Genomic DNA, 23,329 nt, shown 5'->3' on the forward strand with positions numbered 1-23,329 from the left:
TTTATATCATTTAAATACCTGTCGACTTCAATTTAAGCAACACGTATTGGTCATGTTCACAGAAATCCATCACAAATAATGAAAGTCGATGCGTTGAATTCATGATAATGAAATATTTGTTCAAATGAATTTTGTAATGGTAAAGGGAACCAAGCCAATGAAATATGGCGATATTTCACATGAGCGTCAAGCTACGGTGTCCTTAAATGAGCGGTCTTATTTTCATCTCCGTGAACCGCAGCGAGTAGCTGTAACCACGCCACTGGTTCCAGACAACCCCGCGGGCGTACTGGCGGTTCGGTCCCTTTAGGTAGGCACCGTTGAGGTTGCTGTTGTGGCAGCTGGTATACCACCACGCCCCCATGTACTGGCGGGCGCAGTTGCCGCTCCATCGGTCGTTGTCACGATCGATGGTGGAGAAGGGAACGTTGTTATGTCCAGTCAGCGCATCACCTTTACATAGGGGAAGAAAAATATTATAGAATGAAGGAAGAATAGTATGGACATAGCGAAAGTATTGTCTTACAACTGATTTGTATGCTGCTTGTAAATATATCGGCTTGCATGGTAATGTAGATATACAGTAGGCTTGCGGATGCACCATGTGTGAGAGCAGGCGCGTACGCAGGATTTTTTCAAGGGGGGGGGGGGGGGGGGGGGGTTAACATTTATAAATCGGGCCGAAAATTTCGCAACGACTCAGCCAGCCGTTGAATAAGCGGGGGGGGGGGGGGGGGGGGGGGGGGGGTAAGAGGACACTTTTTTCTTTATAATAAGCGGGGGGGGGGGGGGGGGGGGGAGTAAGAGGACACCTTTTTCTTTCTTTTTTGGTCTCGAAATTTGAAAATTTGACATTTTGCTCCGTTGGGGTGGGGGGGGGGGGTAAGGTCAGCCATGGGGGTAATTAAAAAAAATAAAATCCAAAGGGGGGGGGGGTTTCAGGTTTTTTTTTTTTTTTTTTTTTTTTTGGGGGGGGGGGATTTACACACATAAAAATACCAAAGGGGGGAGGTTTAACCCCCCACCCCCCCCCCCCCTGTGTACGCGCCTGATTGCCACAACCAATTTCAAATAGGGATACATTTCGAGCCCATGCTTGACCTGTTTCATGCAAAGATGAGATCCCATTTTGTGAAAATATTCTTGAAAGTATACAAAAATAGGGATAATTTTCGACTCCGCTTACAACCATGCGCTACACCTGTGAATATGTAGAGATACCACTGGGGAGGGGTGTGGTGGAGTTGTCTTCAGATAAACTCCAGTACTGGTACGTAAAAAAAAAAAAAAAAAAATTCTCACAGAATCAAACGAAACTTACACTGAATGTTCAAGATTACAAATAAATGACATGTGCCAAACAATTTTGGAAGAAAATGTATACTGGCTGAGTAATGAGCATAGAAAGACAAGGAAATCAAGGTAGTACTAGCCCCGACACCATGTGTGTTGTCCCATATATAGCTTTCTATGTGAGTGCTTGTTACTTTACCAAGACTAGGTCAAATTTATTATGATTTTGATGAGTCCAGAACCTTGCAGTGCACACCAATACTTACATGCTACATGATCAACTGTTTCTGATCCTTTCCACACCATTTCTTTCACAATGCAATCGCATTACTAGTACTAAAGTTTAGCTTTAATGTCCATTATAGAGAGTTGTGTAAATATGTACACATAATATTGGATTATATGAAACACATGACTTATCATTGTATGAACGGATATATCCATGCGTCAAATCATCAAAGAGTCAATTTATTCGTGAAATATCAAGTGCTCCCGGTATTTAGTTCTTGGGGGTATTTTAAAAAGTTGTGAATCTAGAGAAGGGGGAGGAGGAGGAAGAGGGGAATATTGTTACCGATTCATATAGATAAACAGAACAGGAATGAGAAATTTGATTGCAATGAATGTAAGAAGAGACCGATATAATGTAATAGAAGAGAGGGGAGGGAGGGAGGGAGGGAGAGGAGGAGAGTGAGAGATTATTCAACACAATTATATTGATAAACGGAACAGGAATGAGAAATGTGAGGTCTGTGAATGAATACAAAAAGAGAGAAAGAGGGGGGGGGGGGGGGGAGGAGGATGAGTGGGGAAAAGTATTATACTAAAGTTCAAAGTCTGACACGTCCAAGTCCCCCAACAATCAATAAAATAACTGCATAAATAAATGATTAAACAAAATTAGAATGAGAAATAAATAAAACTTATTTAATAATTACCAATGAACAAATTATTTTTTACAGTGCACACACCCAGAAAGAGAGAGAGAGAGAGAGAGAGAGAGAGAGAGAGAGAGAGAGAGAGTGTGTGTGTGTGTGTGTGTGTGTGTTTTGTGTGCGCGCGCGCAAAATGACATTGTTTTCGTTGAAAGAATATTGCCATCCATGCTCACAACCAATTTCCTTATAATTAAACAATATGTATGTTGGCTTATTTTTTAAATTTGGCATCCGGTCACATCGGCCCGAATTCACAAAGCAAGGTTTGAGCTCAGACCAAGGTTTATCGTCAAACCTTCTTTTGTTTCGCCAAACCTCCTTTTGTTATTTACAAACCTGGTTTGAAAAGAACAAAAGGAGGTTTGGCGAAACAAAAGGAGGTTTGAGTTTGACGACAAACCTTGGTCTGAGCTCAAACCTTGCTTTGTGAATTCGGGCCATTAAGTCTGTTATGCTTCCCAGGCACTATGACCTCATTCGATGGTAGGCCTCTCTGATTTATTTTAAATTAGAAAAAATCTATTGTATCTAAAAGAAAAGGACGTTAATGATGTTTTGAATTCTCATTTTGCTATTACATGTATTATTAGAATAACTTACACCTCACTCACTCACGCGGTAAACCGGTTCAAAAATACCTTTTTTTTTAAATTAAAAAAATAAAATATTGCGAGCGAAATAATAAAATAAAGACTGAACCAAACTGAAACAAACAATTAACTATTCTGAACACCATAACGAACCGAACTCAACAAGCTGACATGAGCTTTGATCGTCATATCTCCTAATCACTCGGTCGCAAACCAATTACAGACCATATTTACATATTTACATTTTACAGCGTGCCCTGGGTATTTATAGGCAGGTAATAGGGGTCTTTATTGCCCACAAAAACTTAAACATATTGTATGTTTCTCTATTCATGAACAGGTGGTATTACAGGCGGATTTCGAACAAGGTAGACTGACTGTGATCGAAAAGGAGATCATTTAGTAGATCGTCGACGCCCCTAGCCTGTTCACTTCAAAATGGTTTTCATAAGTAATCTACGGAGACGTAGGAAAGGAAGTGTGTGTATCGTCGTAGCCGAGATCAGCTTCGCCTTTTTGTTGTGGTATCTGAATATTGTCAAATTCCAAGGCATAGTTCGTTCTGTCAGATCAGAATATTCCCATGAGCACACGTTCGATGATGGTAAGTGCTTTAAGTGTTACGTACTGCAATTATTAATGTATTCCATCATAAAATCATTACTACAAGACAAGAATGGTTTTATATAACTGAAGTGACGTCTTTTGGTCGCCTCAAAATAATTGATTATACATCCTACAAGGCGTAAAATATTGTCTTTCATATGAACGCAGTTGATAGAAAATAAGGAATTAATGTGTGAATGACATTCTAGATGATTATTCTGAATTATTTCAAAGTGATTCAGATCACATTTAACACAGCAAATCAATTATTTAAGCATATTAAAACAATAAATGGTGATAATACCGTAAGACATCCAAAATATTGTGCCCTTTTTCAAATTTCTCACTAAAGAGTGATGACCGCAGGGGCTGTTCTTAACGTTTAACTTTGAATCCGCGGCACGAGATTTTAAGCGGCCGGTGTCATGTAGGACTTCTAAAAACAAGATTCTCATACAGATGGCCCCCACATTGAGCTCTGAACCCAACAATTTTGAAATTTGAGCGTGGGCCCTCAACATATACAAACCCTAAAGAATTATAATCATGACCGCCTATGAACAAAATAGTTTGGGATCCTGCATTTGTGCGGGGCTCCACACTAACTTTTTTGTCATAAGGAGTATATACATTTTTGGGGGTTTGTCTACATACGGCACTTGTTTTTATTTTTAGAGGGGGGGGGGGGGGGTCATCTTTAACCTATTCCTAATTTATACTACACATCTGTTTTGTAAATAACCTTGAATAAATTGATACAACTTTTTCAACCAGATAATGCAAAACATATGTTATTTACCTCTTATTAGTAACAGTATATCTTTTCAAAATGAACGAATTTTTGTTCACTTTTCGTCAAAATGTCATCAAACTGATTCCTTGATTTTTCTTTCACATCTCCACACACTACCACCCACATTTCTAACTTATCCTCATTAAACTGTGTTAACGAAGATAAATTTATCTTCATTTAACAGCTAAACGAAGATAAATTTATCTTCATTTAACAGCTAAACGAAGATAAATTTATCTTCATTTAACAGCTAAACGAAGATAAATTTATCTTCATTTAACAGCTAAACGAAGATAAATTTATCCTCATTTAACAGCTAAACGAAGATAAATTTATCTTCATTTAACAGCTAAACGAAGATAAATTTATCTTCATTTAACAGCTAAACGAAGATAAATTTATCTTCATTTAACAGCTAAACGAAGATAAATTTATCCTCATTTAACAGCTAAACGAAGATAAATTTATCTTCATTTAACAGCTAAACGAAGATAAATTTATCTTCATTTAACAGCTAAACGAAGATAAATTTATCCTCATTTAACAGCTAAACGAAGATAAATTTATCTTCATTTAACAGCTAAACGAAGATAAATTTATCTTCATTTAACAGCTAAACGAAGATAAATTTATCTTCATTTAACAGCTAAACGAAGATAAATTTATCCTCATTTAACAGCTAAACGAAGATAAATTTATCTTCATTTAACAGCTAAACGAAGATAAATTTATCTTCATTTAACAGCTAAACGAAGATAAATTTATCTTCATTTAACAGCTAAACGAAGATAAATTTATCCTCATTTAACAGCTAAACGAAGATAAATTTATCTTCATTTAACAGCTAAACGAAGATAAATTTATCTTCATTTAACAGCTAAACGAAGATAAATTTATCCTCATTTAACAGCTAAACGAAGATAAATTTATCGTCATTTAGCTGTTAAATGAAGATAAATTTAACCTCATTAGACTGTGTAAATGAAGCTACCGAAAAACGAAGGCGACCACGTACGGTGAACTCGTCTTCTTCTTCTTCGTCGTAGCCATTTCGAAGAAAATTCAAAACGCGTACGTTATAAAAGGAAAAATTAACAGATTATGGACAACGTAACCGCGAGTGACGATGTCGAATCGAAGAGTGATCTTAAATCTGGTGCTGGCCGCGCGTGTACCATAATATGTTGTTCGTGCCCAGACTTTGTATATACTATTAGACAGAGCTCTAGCTGTTTGCAAACAACGGACGCATTGCCCGCGCTTGGCTATTGTTATCTTTGTTCTCTCTTTGGTTATAGCTAGTCTGCAGACACAGACCCTTGACAGCCATTATGAGTAAAAACAATGTCTAAATTTCAAACATGAAAGTACTGAGTTATGTCATGTAGCTGCTTCTGACACAGTGCAATACTGGAAAAGAAACATAACACATCAAGCAGAATCTGATTCTCCTGATTATTTCATGTAGTTTTATTCAAGAGTAAAGTTGAGTCTGTGTTTACAGACTAGGTTTGAGATGGTGAATAGATAGAACTAATAATCCCCGTGCGACCGGCTAACGACGGTCTTGGGAGAATTTGGGTGTATCATCTCTCTGGTGTATCTGTACATGGAGGTAAATGGGTGTATCATATTCGTAAAATGCAGACCTTTTAACAATGTATCAGGGTGGTTACTTAATTTGCAAAAATTCACCTTTCAGAAAGAAAACGTGCATTTTTGCTAAAATTAGAAGACAAGACACAGGATGGGGCTGCATTGGGCTAAATAGGCCTATATAAATTATAATGTTTAATATTATCAGGGAACCAGCTGTGTGCCCGGCCGCAAAAAATATATGAGCAATATTATCTTTAAAAATGCAAATACATGTATTTCACTTTGACTATTAAGAGCATAAATCGGAGGGAAAGATGAAAACAAACGATATAAAGATGAAAACAAACGATATTAATTTTATGTGCTTGAAAACTTGACTTTTCTGACTTTCGCTGAATATCCGTGTTTAAAAATTGTAAACTTGGCAGAGTTCAGAATGGGCCATTGGATAGCATACGGTCTGGATATGTAATTTCTTTCTTGTTCAAAATCCTAATCGATGTTTTGTGGAGTTCATCGGCATGAGAAACTTTCTTTAGTTACAAACCAAAGCATGATAATTATGATCGATGCCCCATAAGAAGTGCAACTAAATCGTTCGGAAAACCATGCCTAAAGTATAAACCAACTGCAATTATGTACGAACATGTAAAGACATGGCACCTAACCGAAGATAGGCCTATATATACTCCTCCTATAGAATGCATTCGATATTATGAACTTCACATGATTGTTGGTAAATAATATAGTAGGCCTATATCATTCATATATGGTAAAAAAAAATTAAACACCCATTTGGTTTCATTCAAAATCTATATAAGCCCATAATTGTTATGGGTCACAAGTCCCCTTGAAGTTGACGAGCATGTCATAGAACGTATACCGAGACACACAACTTTGCATGAGATTCCTTGCAAATTCTGATGGGTATAGGCCAATATAGTTTTCAAGTTTACTGTTCATACAGGATATGCCATTTCCGCTTATTTTGACGCTAAATTACTACACATTTTAAACAAATAATTATAAAAAACGCAAAAATGGCCGTATAATAATAGGTATGGGGTTTGGGGTTTGGCTACGTCAGCGGCCCCCGCCCGCCCCCGTCGTAGGCCTTAATACACATTTCATTTTGTTGTACCAAGGCTATCATGATTTTAGGAATTTTTTTTATTCATGCAGCAAAGGATGGGGGCACGAATGGCGGCCCAAGAAAGATTGACACATTTTCTATGAGCATTTTTCGTCGAGGCAGGGGGGCCGGGGGGGGGGGGGGGGGCACGGCGGGCTGGTCAATGTCCGGCCCCTGGATCCGCCAAACTTCTTCATGTTTCCCCGAGTCCATGTGATCGCTGCCACCGCAACGCGCCCCTGGTTGACCTTTTTGTGAATTTGTATTCATCTCTGCTTCAGTGTGGGTTTATAATTAATATTTTCAGAGTTAAAGAGCCAAAGAGAGAGAGAGAGAGAGTTAAAGAGTCGGGTTGGGTTTTGCGGCTTCAGCGGTACATCCCCGTCTGTACCAAATCTGAGTCCCCCCCCCCCCCCCGGCCCCTCCGGGTCCCCAGCACGGAACCTCATGAGTTACATCTCTTAGGTCAATGGGCTGTAAAGCCGCTGTATATAATAGTGGAGGTACTATGGGAATTGGAAAAGCACCAGACGGGGGCTGATCAAAGATTTCCCAACAATAATTATTATGAATAAGACGCCTTGAAATTCCAGGGATTCCCGATTATTATTATTATTGTTATTATTATTATAACCATTAGAAGGGGTCTAGTAGTAGTATTTTAATAGTAGTAGGAGTCCAAAGGGGCGGTGGTCGGGGGGGCGTTCCCTCTCAATTTTCTTTTAGAGGCGGGGGGGGGGGGTCGCTCCCGCCGGCAATTTTGAAAAAGTGCACACGAGAAGCTCTGGAGGGCCCAAGAATGCAGCGTTTAGACTTATTTGCTATAATAGCAAATATTGAGTCTAAGCGCTGCATTCTTGGGCCCTCCAGAGCCTAAAAGTGTGTTGCAGTCTTTAGTCAGTATTTGCTATACATTTCATGTGTGCACTTTTTCAAAATTTCAGGCGGGAACGACCCCCCCCCCCCCTCTAAAAGAAAATTGAGGGGGAACGTGCCCCCCCCCCCCCGGATCGCCGCCCCTCGGACAAGTACTACTAGACCCCTACTAACGATTATGATAATAATAAAAATAATAATAATCGGGGGCTGGAGGGGAGGGGGTGGCTCTGTAAATGGAAATAATAATTCGGGCTAACTCAAGCCCGACGACTCCTACTTGGGCATGCATGATGTATAAAGGTGAGCACATTTTGTTGGGGGACCCTCTAAAATTTGAAAATGTGCACCCCTCTTGAGCGACAGGGGGAGGGGGGGCATCTCCCAAAAAAGGTAAAATTAACGTGTTTTTACACGTTTTTTTTCCCCGGGGGGGGGGGGGGGGACGGGGGAGGCGGGCCCCCGGATCCGCCACTGGCGATTTAGTGGATGTACACACCCTGATAGCTGGAGTATTACTGTTTATGATTATTGTCACTTAATTCTGCTTCGGAAGCGGCCGCTCGCGCAAATTGGAGGGAATTAATCCCTGGAATTTGCGTGACATTCAAATTTCAGGGCGTCTTATTCATAATTATTATTGTTGGGAAATCTTTGATCAGCCCCCGTCGGGTGTTATTCCAATTTCCATAGTACCTCCACTATTATATATACAGCCTATTGACCTAAGAAATGCTCATGAGGTTCCGTGATGGGGACCCGGAGGGGGGGGGGGGGGGGGGGGAGGTGTACTCAGATTTGGTTTATACTTTCTATTAAATATAGGCATGGTTGCCCGAACGATTTAGTTGCACTTCCTATTGGGCATCGATCAAATCATGCTTGGGTTTGTAACTAAAGAAAATGGCTCATCCCGATGAAATCCACAAAACATCGATTAGGATTTTGAACAAGAAAGAAATTACATATCCAGACCGTATGCCGGTGTGCCAAGTTTACAAATTTTAGACACGGATATTCAGCGAAAGTCAGAAAAGTCAAGTTTTCAAGCACTATAATATCGTTTGTTTTCAACTTTCCCTCCGATTCATGCTCTTAATAGTCAAAGTGAAATACATGTATTTGCATTTTTAAAGATATTATTGCTCATATATTTTGCGGCCGGGCACACAGCTGGTTCCCTGATAATAATTATTAAACATTATAATTTATATAGGCCTATTTAGCCCAGCAGCCCCGTCCTGTGTCTTGCCTTCTATTTTTAGCAAAAATGCACGTTTTCTTTCTGAAAGGTGAATTTTTGCAAATTAAGTAACCACCCTGATAGATTGTTAAAAGGTCTGCATGTTACGATTATGATACACCCATTTACCCCCATGTACAGATACACCAGAGAGATGATACACCCATATTCTCCCCAGACCGTCGTTAGCCAGTCGCACGGGGATTATCAGTTCTATCTATTCACCATCTCAAACCTAGTCTGTAAACACAGACTCAACTTTACTCTTGAATAAAACCACATGAAATAATCAGGAGAATCAGATTCTGCTTGATGTGTTATGTTTCTTTCCAGTATTGCACTGTGTCGGAAGCAGCTACATGACATAACTCAGTACTTTCATGTTTGAAATTTAGACATTGTTTTTACTCATAATGGCTGTCAAGGGTCTGTGTCTGCAGACTAGCTATAACCAAAGAGAGAACAAAGAGAACAATAGCCGAGCGCGGGCAATGCGTCCGTTGTTTGTAAACAGCTAGAGCTCTGTCTAATAGTATACAAAGTCTGGGCACGAACAACATTATTATGGTACACGCGCGGCCAGCACCAGATTTAAGATCACTCTTCGATTCGACATCGTCACTCGCGGTTACGTTGTCCATAATCTGTTAATTTTTCCTTTTATAACGTACGCGTTTTGAATTTTCTTCGAAATGGCTACGACGAAGAAGAAGAAGACGAGTTCACCGTACGTGGTCGCCTTCGTTTTTCGGTAGCTTCATTTACACAGTCTAATGAGGTTAAATTTATCTTCATTTAACAGCTAAATGACGATAAATTTATCTTCGTTTAGCTGTTAAATGAGGATAAATTTATCTTCGTTTATAGCTGTTAAATGAAGATAAATTTATCTTCGTTTAGCTGTTAAATGAAGATAAATTTATCTTCGTTTAGCTGTTAAATGAGGATAAATTTATCTTCGTTTAGCTGTTAAATGAAGATAAATTTATCTTCGTTTAGCTGTTAAATGAAGATAAATTTATCTTCGTTTAGCTGTTAAATGAAGATAAATTTATCTTCGTTTAGCTGTTAAATGAGGATAAATTTATCTTCGTTTAGCTGTTAAATGAAGATAAATTTATCTTCGTTTAGCTGTTAAATGAAGATAAATTTATCTTCGTTTAGCTGTTAAATGAAGATAAATTTATCTTCGTTTAGCTGTTAAATGAAGATAAATTTATCTTCGTTTAGCTGTTAAATGAAGATAAATTTATCTTCGTTTAGCTGTGAAATGAAGATAAATTTATCTTCGTTTAGCTGTTAAATGAGGATAAATTTATCTTCGTTTAGCTGTTAAATGAAGATAAATTTATCTTCGTTTAGCTGTTAAATGAAGATAAATTTATCTTCGTTTAGCTGTTAAATGAAGATAAATTTATCTTCGTTTAGCTGTTAAATGAAGATAAATTTATCTTCGTTAACACAGTTTAATGAGGATAAGTTAGAAATGTGGGTGGTAGTGTGTGGAGATGTGAACGAAAAATCAAGGAATCAGTTTGATGACATTTTGACGAAAAGTGAACAAAAATTCGTTCATTTTGAAAAGATATACTGTTTAGTCTAATATATTTATGTGGTCCCAAGACTTGTGCAAGGTTACCTGTACATTTAAACGTGTTAAATTGTAAGACTTACGGTCCGGAATAAGAGTCAGTGACGAAGCTCCGAGGGGAGGGGGGGGTCAAAAGGGCACATGCATTTTCTGAATTGTATTGTAAGAAAGAGAGAGAGAGAGAGAGAGAGAGAGAGAGAAAGAGAAAGATAGAGAGAAATAGAGTGAGAGAGAAAGAATAAGAGATCATGGTCAAGGATTTAAATTCAATTTTCTTTAAAATTGTAAACCTGGTGTTAATGAAACTATCTGATATGTCATTGCCACGTAGTGCCACGTACACAAATTAACCACGACTATGATGTTTATTGCTGTGAAAAGAACTATTAACTTTTCACCCAGTAAATTATTATCATGTTTTCGATATTGTTATTGAAAAAGTCAGAATTTTCTTTTGTCCTCGAACCAGCGGGGTCTACTGGGTGCAAACAAAAATTTCTAAACATCAATTGAAACTTATTCCATGAAGCCTAACAATTAAAGCTTTTGTTTATTCAAATAGCCTTGTAGAGGCGATGACCACAGATATGACCTTGGGAACGATTTTTTCACCGGGGCCGCTGAGATATATATACTGCGAAATTATTTTCGCAACGACTCAGCCAGGCACTGAATAAGCAGAGGGGAGGGGGGGGGGGGGGGGGGGGGGGGGGAAGAGGGCATTTTTGCTTGTGTGTGTCGAATAATTTGAAAATGTTGTCCATCCGTATTGGGGGGGGGGGAGGTCTGTCATTTTGGGGTCCCCAATTGGGACAATTTTTTTTTTTTTTTTTTTTTTTTATTAAAAAAAAAAAAAACTTTCTAATCTTCATTTGTGGCTGACGGCTGTGTGACAATTTTGTAAACGAAGCATATAATGATATACATTATAAATATATCATACGAACAAAAATTGCAGGGGGTGCCGCAGCACCCCCAGCACCCCCGCTTCTCTCTCTCTCTCGTTCTCACTGCCGACTCTATTTTGTTCACCTTTTATCTTTCCTCTCGTATCAGTGCTCACATCTGTTTACCCCAAACACTTTTGTTTTCCTTGTTCCACTCTCTATTTACCGCCTTCCCCCTCTCTCTCTCTCTCTCTCTCTCTCTCTCTCTCTCTCTCTCTTTCTCTCCTTTTACATGTTTATTAATAATTGTCTAGCGTGCATAATTTTCGCTTTTCTTAATGTTCCAGGATGCACGAATTCATTATGTATTATGTTCTATATAAAATATTCATATTTAAAGTATCATACAATTATTTTGTGTAATGTTGTTTTCCATAGTATTGATTATCACTAATACTTCATGTATACTTGTAGAGAGTCTTGTGGAGACTGACTTCCCCTATAATGAAAAGGGTGGTAAGTTTCGGGGGGGGGGGGGGGGTGGGGGTAATTGTCATCGGGGTGGTTGTCCTTCATGGTTCTCCTCACCTTTTAACTTTCCTCTCGTATACGGTACTCAACCCCTTCTCTCTCTCTCTCTCTCTCTCTCTCAATGAATATTTAAAAATAGAATACCAAATTTGCATGAATTATAATTCAGTAGAGTAGCAAATTTGTAGCGCTATTATTTAAATGCAAGTGATTATCCAGTAAAACTTTTGCGTTGAATGGACCTTCCGTGGCCTAGATGTTACGCCCCCCCCGCCCCCGGCCCGGCCAGGTCAAACTTGCTCTCAGAAAGCCCAGTCATTATATTATACTTCAAGTTAGATGATACAATTGTTTTGAAGCATGCCCAAAAAGACAAGACCCATATAGTGAAGACAACATGAAGACAACGCAAGATGCGGTCCTGTTCCTCTTTAGTTAACATTACCTCACGACCATCACTATTGCATTTATGTTTTCCGTCGCTGCCTATTCGAAAATTGCCCGCCTTTCGTCTTAATGATCTTTTCTGGTTTAATTAGGAGAAATTGTCAGGGTAAACCCCAATGATCAAGTACTGCCTGACAGCATCCATGATGATCTAACACAATACTAGCTGCTTTGGCCCTGGCCTGGACGCGTCTTATTTTTCGTACCAAGGCGAGCCCAGATTGAGCTCGCGAGGGAAACCAGCGAATGCGCATTCGCATAGGAAGCCAGCGCATGCGCACGTGGAATCCGGTAGGGTGGTTAATAGGGTGATACTTATCAGGTGGGCTGTATAACGTACAGACCACCTTATAATTTCGTTAGAATTGCCTTTATTTATTTATTTATTTATTTATTTTTCTTACATCTAACCACTTTTTTGTAAGCACGATTACTTGAAAATGGCTCAATCAAATGCCTTCAAATTTGGCACACATTATGTATAGGCATATGTACATATGTTTTCAACATTGACCTTTACTGATGACGTCATCTAGGCGCCATTTTGTAAAATTTTACGAAAAACAACTCATGATCATATCTTCACAACCAAAAGGTATTTCTCATTCATATTTATCATGATCAAGGTCAATATCCGTCCGATCAATTTCAGGTCAAATAACGCGGGCGTGCGCGTACGTCCGCGCGTCAATGCGCGCGCAAAATTTCGAAAAGCTCAAAATCGTCTTAAAATCATTTTGCATACGTTTTAGGCCATTCTAAGCATTTTATAAAAAATCGCGCGTAAAACTATTGCACAACATAGAATCGCCATTTTTTTTTCTTTCATAATATTCCACATATATTTACCAACAAATTGATACCATGTTTGTCTCTTTATGACTATTAATAACGGAATGATCGACCGTTTAACAAAAATTTCCGTTCGCGCGAGCTCTTGTAATACATAGCATATATGGGCAAAAACATGCCTATACAAAATCCATTGTAGCTCTTTAGGATGCAAGGTGACCCCAATTTTGTTTCATATTTTAATAGAGTATGATTCGGAGATATTTTTTCATGTCTCATTTGACCCTCAATTATCTTCTGACGTCATCAAAATGGCCTCCGAACTCGAAATTCCAATTTGCATATTATGACGTCAGCATTTTATGGAAAATAGATTGTATCTCTGTAAATATTGATCGATTTTCTTCCAAATTTTGATATGTTCTAGCTGAGACAATTTTCTACAAATGCAGTCACTATTATCCTTCATTTTGACAAAGGCATCATGGCGTATTTTTGCGATTAAAGGAGGCATGTCAATTTTTCACATTTTGCGTGTATTCTCTATGGGACATGACTTTTTCTCAAAACTGGATTCTTCATTCCCGTCTTTCGCGAGCAATATATTTGTCGTTTTAGCTTCGTTTTTGCTGAGCTTCGAGTATGTTGAAGCTGAGACAATAAGCTATCACAAATGTGCCCTTTAAATTTTAATTGAAACAGCCCACCTATACTTGTTCAAAACAAGTATTACAAATCTAGTTATACAAATCAATCTGTCATCAACTCATCGTAATTTCAATCGGTAAAGACAGCGTGTTACTAATGGAACTTTGGAGTTGACGTAAAGGTTGGAATCTCAGTTTATTTATTTTTTCCCCTTTATAAATAGTGAAGCAAAGCAATAATAGTCCAATTGTTTGTGACCTCTTTGCAAGCTTTCGCAGCTTGTTATGTATGAAAATGAGTTCATACTGGAATCGGGGCTCGCCGTGGTACAAAAAAATAAGACGCGGCCTGAACGCGCATATTTTTTTTACACAACTGTTTGGCTATTTTGCGAAAAAAATTCCTAGAAGTGCTCTGGTGAAAGAGTCATCAACGCACACCGCTTACAATCACCAGCAGCAATATGGTACATGTGTATAAAGCACGTACACCCCGGGAATTCAAGATAATAGAAAAGGGAAAACAAAGAAATACATAAGGAGAGTGGAGAGGACCCCCCCCCCCCCACACTCAGTGTTATTTAGGGTACGCATATGCGTGTTCCCTCCTTTTGAAAACACCCCCTAAGTCCGGTGTGTAAAGTCAATTTTGTGTATGTACGAGCCGGACTTTGGTGCGTGAAAAGTACCCCTTTACCGGACATTTTGGTAACACGCATGCGGTCATTCCGACCCCGGAGTGGGGTGGGGGGGGGGGGGGGGCGGGGGAGAGGATATGAAGCAGGAAAAACAGGGAAATCAATAAAGAAAGAGAAGAGGATAGATCAAAGGAAAAACAAAGAAATACACGACGACAGAAAAGAGGATATATTTAAGCTAGCTGGCTGGCTCTCCAATCAATTAGGGCTTCTACAATCTTAATCAGGCGGCGATTTCTTTTCATGACCACGGGGGGGGGGGGGGGGGGGACGAAATGCGAGGGACGAGGGAACATAGTGAGCAAGAGGGGCCAGTGGCGTAATGAGCAGAAACGTTTGGGGTGTGTGTGTGTGGGGGGGGGGGGGCTAAAGTATTTACGATCAGGTAGAGCAAAGCGAGCGAAGCAAAAAGCTTAAATTGGCGTGGGGTCCAGGGGCAAAGCCCCGGCGGGAGTCATGGGCGGAGCCCCATGAAGCCCAGGAGTTCTTTAGGCATTTAATTACGGTCAGATGAGCATTTTGATAAGGTTTATTTGTGATACTGGCAGGTCACTAATTTGGAGTGAGGCCTAGGGGGTGGCGCCCCCAGAATCTCAGGGTTTTAAGGAATGAAATTACGATCAGACGGATGAGCATCTAGGGGCCGCCTTAGGGCCCTCGGAAGGGTCCATGGGGTAGAGCCCGGGATTCCAGGGGAATATAATGCCATTTTAGCAGCATTTGTAAATTGCTGGTATTAATTTAGAAATAAACCATGTTTGATTTTATTGGGGGGGGGGGGGGGGAGTTACTGGTCCCCCCATCAGTACGCCAGTGAACGGGGAGGAGGTGACGGAAGTGACTACCCCCATAGAGCTATATGATAAGTCTTATTATATAGCTCTATGCTACCCCCTCACAGGTTTGTTGTATTACAAAATCACATTCTTTAGCAAAACTATAGTATAAAAATTACAAGCAATATACTTTTTTTCACACTTCAATTTTACTTTGTCGGTATCTAGTGTGCATTACGAAGGGTTGTAAATATATATTAGGTAAATGTTAGTAAGTAGGCAGGAAGGGACTTTTTAAAAGAGCAAGCTGAATATTCATTTTTGTACCACAGATCTTATTCTATAACTCTCAATCTTGTACACATACAATGTAAACTGTGTTTACGTGATACCAACAGAATACATAATTATTTCTACAATATTTACTCGTACATTTTGAAGGATATTAGTAAACGTCCATTTTAGGCCACAGTCCATTATAGTATATAGTACCCAATTTTTCACATATCGGTCCCTTTCTGAATTGCCCACGCCCTCACCCCCCCCCAAAAGAAAAATATTTTCAAATTGTTACATGTATACACAATATATATATTGATGTGTCAACCTTCATAATGATTATTGACCTCCTTTAAATTTATATATGGAAGACTTTAGAAGACAACTGTTACAGTTCAACTATAGGGCATGCTTTAAAGCATCTTCTAATCTGTCCTGACTAAAATGTAAAACGTTGTTCACATTTTGTATTCGTTGTTGAAAAACTTGCTTGCTGGCAAAAGTGTATGCATGTTTAAATTATTGTTTACATGTCTAGTCCGGTTAATAGTAGCACGTAATGATGTTATTATTCGACACGTTATTCACATTATCCTATCGATAAGCGTAACGATTTGCTTTAGTATCATATAACAAATATAACAAGTGACAAGTATGGTCTTCCTGAAAATTGCATTACTATGGAAAATGTTGTATAATATACAACAATGGGCAAATATTATTGTTTCCAGACCGATGATTTAAGTGAGAAGAACTTCATTTAATATTGAAGCTGTTGCCGTTTGTATATACATGAACTTGAAATAATAAGTAGCCTTGAAAGTGTCGCAATATATCATGTGTGAGGGAGCTTGAAGTTTAATGGTGTAGATTTGTTTGAGACTATATAGCCTATACTGAGATATATCTCCAATCAAATCAAATTTAGTGATGTTATCGAACAACTTAAACAATATCAATCTTCTATTCTCCTAAATAAATCTACGATACTTGAAAATTGCATTACAATGTAAATTCATCGTTAGTGAAAATGTTATACAATATACAACAATGGGCAAATAATTGTTTCCAGACCAATGATTTAAGTGAGAAGAACTTACATTTTATATTGAAACTGTTGCCGTTTGTATATACATGAACTCGAAATAATAAGTAGCTTCGAAAGTGTCGCATTATCATGTGTGATTGAGCTTGAAGTTTAATGGTGTAGATTTGTTTGAGAGTATAATAGCCTTTAGTGAGATATATCTCCAATCAAATCGAATTGAGTGCTGTTATCGAACAACTTAACAATATCAATCTTCTATTCTCCTAAATAAACCTGGGAAACGTGAAAATTGCATTACAATGAAAATTCATCGTTAGTGGAAATGTAATACAATATGCAACAATGGGCAAATAATTGTTTCCAGACCAATGATTTAAGTGGGAAGAACTAACATTTTATATTGAAACTGTTGCCGTTTGTATATACATGAAATTGAAATAATAAGTAGCCTTGAAAGCGCAATATATCATGTGTGAGTGAGCTTGAATGTGTAGATTTGTTTGAGACTATATTGCCTTTACTGCTTGGGGTCCAGGGGAAAAGCCCCAAAGGGGGTCAAGGGGTGGACCCCCTGAAGCTCAGGGGTTTTATGCGTTTAATTACGGTAAGATAAGCATATTTTAATACCTTATTTGTGACACTGTCAGGTCGTTAATTGACGTAGGGTCAAGGGGCCCCCTAAAGCTCAGGGGTTTTACGCATTAAATTACGGTCAAATGAGCATATAGGGGCCCTCCTTATGGCCCTTAGTGGGGTCCAAGGGCAGAGCCCCTGGAAGCTCGGGGTTTTAGGCATTTAATTACGGTCAGATAAGCATCCAGGGGCCCGCCTTATAGGGTCCATTGTAGGACCCAAGGGGTGGATCCCCCGCAAGCTCAGGATTTTAGGTATTTAATTACGGTCAGACGAGCATATATTGCGACACTTTTTCAAAAAAGTGAGGGGCGGGGGGGGGGGGCGCTCAAGCCTCCCGATCCGCGGGCCTTGACACGTAGGCTTCTAAATAAGCATATTTTTGGCTGACTGTAAATTTGGGAATTTTCCATAAACGAATACGACAGTATAATTTACAAAAAGTGAGAAATACGTTTGAATCTTCTTTTTTTTTGGGGGGGGGGGGGGCAACTGCCCCAAGCCCCCATCAGTACGCCAGTGCGAGGGGCGATGGAGCATTGTGAACGAGAGGGGCGAAGGTGACGGCACTGACTACCCCCTCACAGGTTTTTGAAGTTTTGTTGTATTAAAAAATTACTTTACTTACCAAAACTATATTATAAAACCAATCAATATACCTCTTTTACTTTGCTGGTAACTTGTGGGTAGTCCGAAGGGTTGTAAATATCAGTTTAGGAGGTAAATTTTAGTATCAGTACGAAACTTGGGCATGGATGGGATTTCTATTTCCCACTCTAGACCTCTGTCATATACATGTATATTGATATCGCTATGGGAGTTGAAATGGCAAATATCAGCCTGGTGGCGGGTATTTTACCTGACTGCTAAGAAAGCATAAATGCTTGTTTTGTTAGTAAGTAACCAGACGGCCGACGGCTTTAGGTCCTCTCCGAGGGGCCTGGTAATGAGGAATAATGCCTTCCAAAAGGGCACTAGCGCCTTGACTTGGTTTCGAACCCGGGTCACCGGATTACAAGACCACTGCTCTACCGATGTTAAATTATCAGCCTGGCAAATATATACACTTAATATCTTGTATTACTCCTTACTGAAAAGAGCAAGCGGAATGTTCATTTTTGTAGCACACTAGCACTGATCTATTTCTATAACTCTTAATCTTGTAAATATACAGTGTAAACTGTGCTTACGTGATACCAATGAAATATAGATTTTCTACAATATTTACTTGTATGTTTTGAAGGATATTGAGGGATGCTATAGCGAACGGGCGAGAATATTTTTTTCATTTTTATTAGTCTAAACGCTGTACTCTTGGGCCCTCCAGAACTTATAAGTGAGTTGCAGTCTTTAGTCAGTGTTTGCTATTAATTTTTTGCACTTTTTCGGATTTCCGGGGGGACGTGTCCCCCGCCCCCTGGGATCGCCGCCCTTGCCGACAATTAATAAGAGGACACTTTTTTTTGTTGGGTCTCGAAATTTGAAAATTTGACATTTTGCTCCCTTGGGGGGGGGGGGGGGTGGGGTAAGGTCACCTTTTTTAGGTCAGCCATGGGAATAATTTTTTTTTTTATAAAAAAAAATATAAAAAAAATAAAGGGGGGGGGGTTTAGGGGGGTTATGGGGGGTTTACACACAGACAATTACCAAAGGAGGGGTGTTAACCCCCCCCCCCCCCCCCCCCCTGTGTACGCGCCTGTACTTGACTAAACTGGCTTAATAACAGTTGTGTAAACAAAATATGCGCGGCCTGGACTTACGTACGTACGTACATTTCCGCGCGCCCAGTCTAAGAATTCAGACTCGTATTCCGAATATGCATGTAGACATGTTAAACGATTTAAATTAATGGCTGTGCAGTGAATAATTTCCCCGAGGATGATTAGAAATATATTGGCATTTAAGTTATACTGACATTAAACTTAATCATTGAAAATATATCGCCATTTGTTTTAATGTAGAGATTTCGTTTGATATAGTTGCAAAATATGAGTTATTTGCAATCGATTGCAACTCAACATTTTTTGCAACGTCCCATTATAAAAACGTAACACTTCAAACATAAAAACAACTAAATAATACGCCAAACTTTTTGTTTTAAGGTTTTTCTGAAAATAAACGTTAACAAATCGAGTGGACACTATTCGCCAATCGCAGACTCATATCGCCGATCTAGGAGACGCATATCGCCGGTGGAATGCGGCGAGACGCGTCTCTAAGACGCATATCGCCTGGCGATATGCGTCTGTACAGACGTGATTTCGCTAAGACACATAACGCCACGACACCGGCCCAGCCCCCTCTATTCAATGACGTTTGCCAAGCCTTCTGGAATGACCCCAAATCTCTCGATTACAGTTTTCCCTCATTCGTCGTTACTGTCACTTAGTCCCATTTCCTTGTCTTTCCCCCTTTCTCACCCGACTTTTCTTTTTCCCACCCCCCCCCCGCCCCCCACCCAAGACGAAAATCCAATTGAATCCCCATTGAATGTCCCCATTGAATCCCAATTGGCAATTTGGAGTAAATGGAAAGTGAAACAATGGGTACCCATTGAAACCAATTGGCAATTGGTCCCCATTGAAACCAACTGGCAATTGGTTTTAATGGGGACCAATTACCAATTGGTTCCAATGGGGACCAATTGCCAATTGTTTTCAATGGGTACCCATTGATTGTTTCACTCTCCATGTACTCCAAATTGCCAATTGGTATTGAATTGGGATTCAATGGGGGCATTAAATGGGGATTCAATTGGTAAATCGATCCAGTTAGAAGAACCAGTGATAGATTACTGATACTTCATAATCGATATTGGCAACTGTCCACCAATTAGGTATATTCCAATGTCATTTGCATTAACTTCATCACATAGATCATTTGAAGTGAATTCAATAGTTACATTTACAATGACACAGGCTCGTACACATATATATACCAAATATGCATGTTGTTTCTTGGTTAGTAATCATATAATCAATATATCTATTACTAAAACGTGAATGTAATTGTAACATGATCAGACAAAATAATCTATTGGTTAATAATTGCCGAAGGAAAAAAGAAATCACAAAATTGATGTGCATTGTCATAATTTGCTTAACAAATCATGATAAATTTATTTTTCTGTGACACGTGTGAAGTGATAATGAATATTCATGAGATGCCTATTAAGGCCAATTGGTCCAATTAAAACCAATTGGGACCCATTAAAGTCTAATAGGGCCTAGGCCAATGGGGCCAATTTGTCCAATGGGGCCAATCTGGACCAATTGAAACCAATTGGGGACCCATTAAAGTCTAATGGGGCCTAGGCCAATGGGGCCAATTGGCCCAATGGGGCCAATCTGGACCAATTGAAACCATCTAAAGTCCAATTAAAGTCCCTCTCTTTGAAAGCACCCCTCTATCTCCGGTGTGTTAAGTCAGTACGGGCCGGATTTTTGTGTATTACGGGCCGGACTTTGTTGCGTGAAAAGTACCTCTTTATCTGAAATTTTGGGAACACAAATTCGGTCCCTCCGGGAGGGAGAGGGGAGGGGGGGGGGGGCTTTGTTCTTTATCTTTTCTCTTCTCTTTTCCTTTCTCTTCTTTTTCCTTTCTCTTCTCCTTTCTTTTCTCTTCTCCCAGTTTCTTTTTCTCTTTTTTCTTCCTCTTTTTTTTCTTCCGTTTGCGCTGTCAATAGGGGGGGCCGCGGCCGTTTCGGCCCCCCTGGATCCGCCACTGTATTATGGCTCAAGGCACGGGCACACAGAAGTTTTTTTTATGTTGGGAACCGGGGTAAACTAATGCAAAAAATTATTGAAAATTGATTGCATTTAAAAAAAAAAAAATTATTTATGGAAACTGCCCCCTACCCTAGCCCCCGCTGCGTACAGTCATGGCTCAGTGACAAAGCAATGGCCTCGTAACTGTGAGGCCCCAGGATCAAAACCGTGTCGATGTGCTATATAAGTGCCCTTTTGTGGGGCATTAATCCTCATTACTGTCATTTGTGACTTAAGGGCGTAGGTCCCCTAGTTGATAAGCATAGTAGCATACACAATGCTTTAGCAGTCACGCAAAACACACATTGGCAAATTATTATTCAACTAGCAGGACCCGCGGAAATCCGCGGGATTCTAGAGGGGGGGGGGGGGGGTGTAAATAGATATATAGAGACTGTCTAAATTAAAACCACCAAGAACTATATTTGCCATTCAGGTCATTAAAAAAATATACATGTTTAACGTCCCCGCCCGCTTCCTTTTTGGGGGCCGCCTCCAATTTTTTTTTTTTAAATTTGTTTAATTTGTTTGTTTTTTTTGTTTTTTTTCGAAAGGTAAAAAAACAGCGTCCCCGCCCGCTTCCTTTTTGGGGGCCGCCTCCTATTTTTTTTTTTTTTTTTTTTTGAATTTTTTTTTATTTTTTGAAAGAAAACAAACATGAAAAGCACTGCTAAAATTTATTTCTGATTTAAAAAAAAAAAAAAAAAAAAAAAAAAAATGTCGGCCGCCATCTTGAAAAATAGCCTGAATGTCAGGGAAAATGTACGGAGCGGCCATTTTGAAAGAAAGAAAAAAAAAGAAAAAAAAGGGTCTCCTCCTTCCCATTTTTCGAAAAAACAGGACGCTAAACATGTTTTTTTTTTTTAATTTGGCCTTATATAAAAATAAAAAAACGATCCAACTGTACCGGTAGTTACTCTTTAAGCCACTGGAACTGCGTAGAGTTCCGTAGTGTGGCGTACCGACTACGCAGAAATTAGGCTGCGTATTAATGGGGAAAATAGTCCCTGCGTAGGTTATGCGTAGGCTGGCGTATAGGTTTGCTTATGGTTGCTTACTGTGTGGAAAGCTTTTACTACTTTGTCGATCTGGCGTAGGGTAGCGTAATGTTGCGTAGGCATGTAGCGTAGTGTAGCGTATTGTTGCGTAGGCATGTAGCGTAGTGTTGCGTAAAAAGGCGTACTCTCTGCGTCAAGTTTCTACGCTGAAAGTACGCGAAAAAAATTTAACATTTAGAATTGTTTTCGTTCATCTTGCGTACCCCTTTCCGTCCCTCAGCATATAGTAACGTAGGCCAGCGTAGTTGGTACGCAACACTACGCAACTCTACGTATTGACCCCACGCCAATTAGTGACCCGCAAGTGTCACAAATCAAGTATTACAAATATGCTCATCTGACCCTAATTAAATGCCTAAAAACCCCGAGCTTTCGGGGGTTTATGGCCCCTTGAAACCCGTGGACCCCACGCCTATATTATATATACACGCAACTCAGGACCCGTGGAAATCCGGGGGTGCAGGCAAAAAATTAAGTTTTTCATTTCGGGGGCTCCATTTCAAATTTTTGGGAAATTTTGGGGGGCTACTTTTTCAACTTTCGGGGGCTCTTTTTTCTGGGGCTACTTTTTCATTAATTCATAAAAAATGATAGGCCTACACTTTGTTGAGATTTGTTCAGTAGCCTAAGGTTTCAGGCTTCCTTCTTTATAATTGCCTATTTAAAAAAAAAAAAACATTTTTCTAGTTCAATAACTAAGTTTTCATGCATTGATTTGATGCAAGAACTGTAACATAATAGACCCTAGATTGTGATTATTTCTGACCATTAATTTCGATAATCATTTTTCAAAGTAAAATTTTCACAAGAAAATCAGACAGTCGTTTAAAAACGTAGACATTAGTAATACTTTTACTAATTCTAAGCTCAGGTTTCGTAAATCTATTCACGAAACTATATTAAAATCGCGGCAATAATGATGCAAACCAACAGATAACAATTTCAAAGTGTCAAATCTCTTCGACTCGAATTCAACTCACACACTTTCAACTGCAACTCAGCTCATCTCACACACACTACACAGTGGCAATGCACTGTCAGTTACGGTGATTTTGTCTGATTTTCTTTACTTTGAAGAAATGATTATCAAAATTACGTAAACATG

Source organism: Strongylocentrotus purpuratus, unplaced genomic scaffold, assembly GCF_000002235.5.
Source record: "Strongylocentrotus purpuratus isolate Spur 01 unplaced genomic scaffold, Spur_5.0 spur5_scaffold_19, whole genome shotgun sequence".
NCBI lineage: Eukaryota > Metazoa > Echinodermata > Echinoidea > Camarodonta > Strongylocentrotidae > Strongylocentrotus > Strongylocentrotus purpuratus.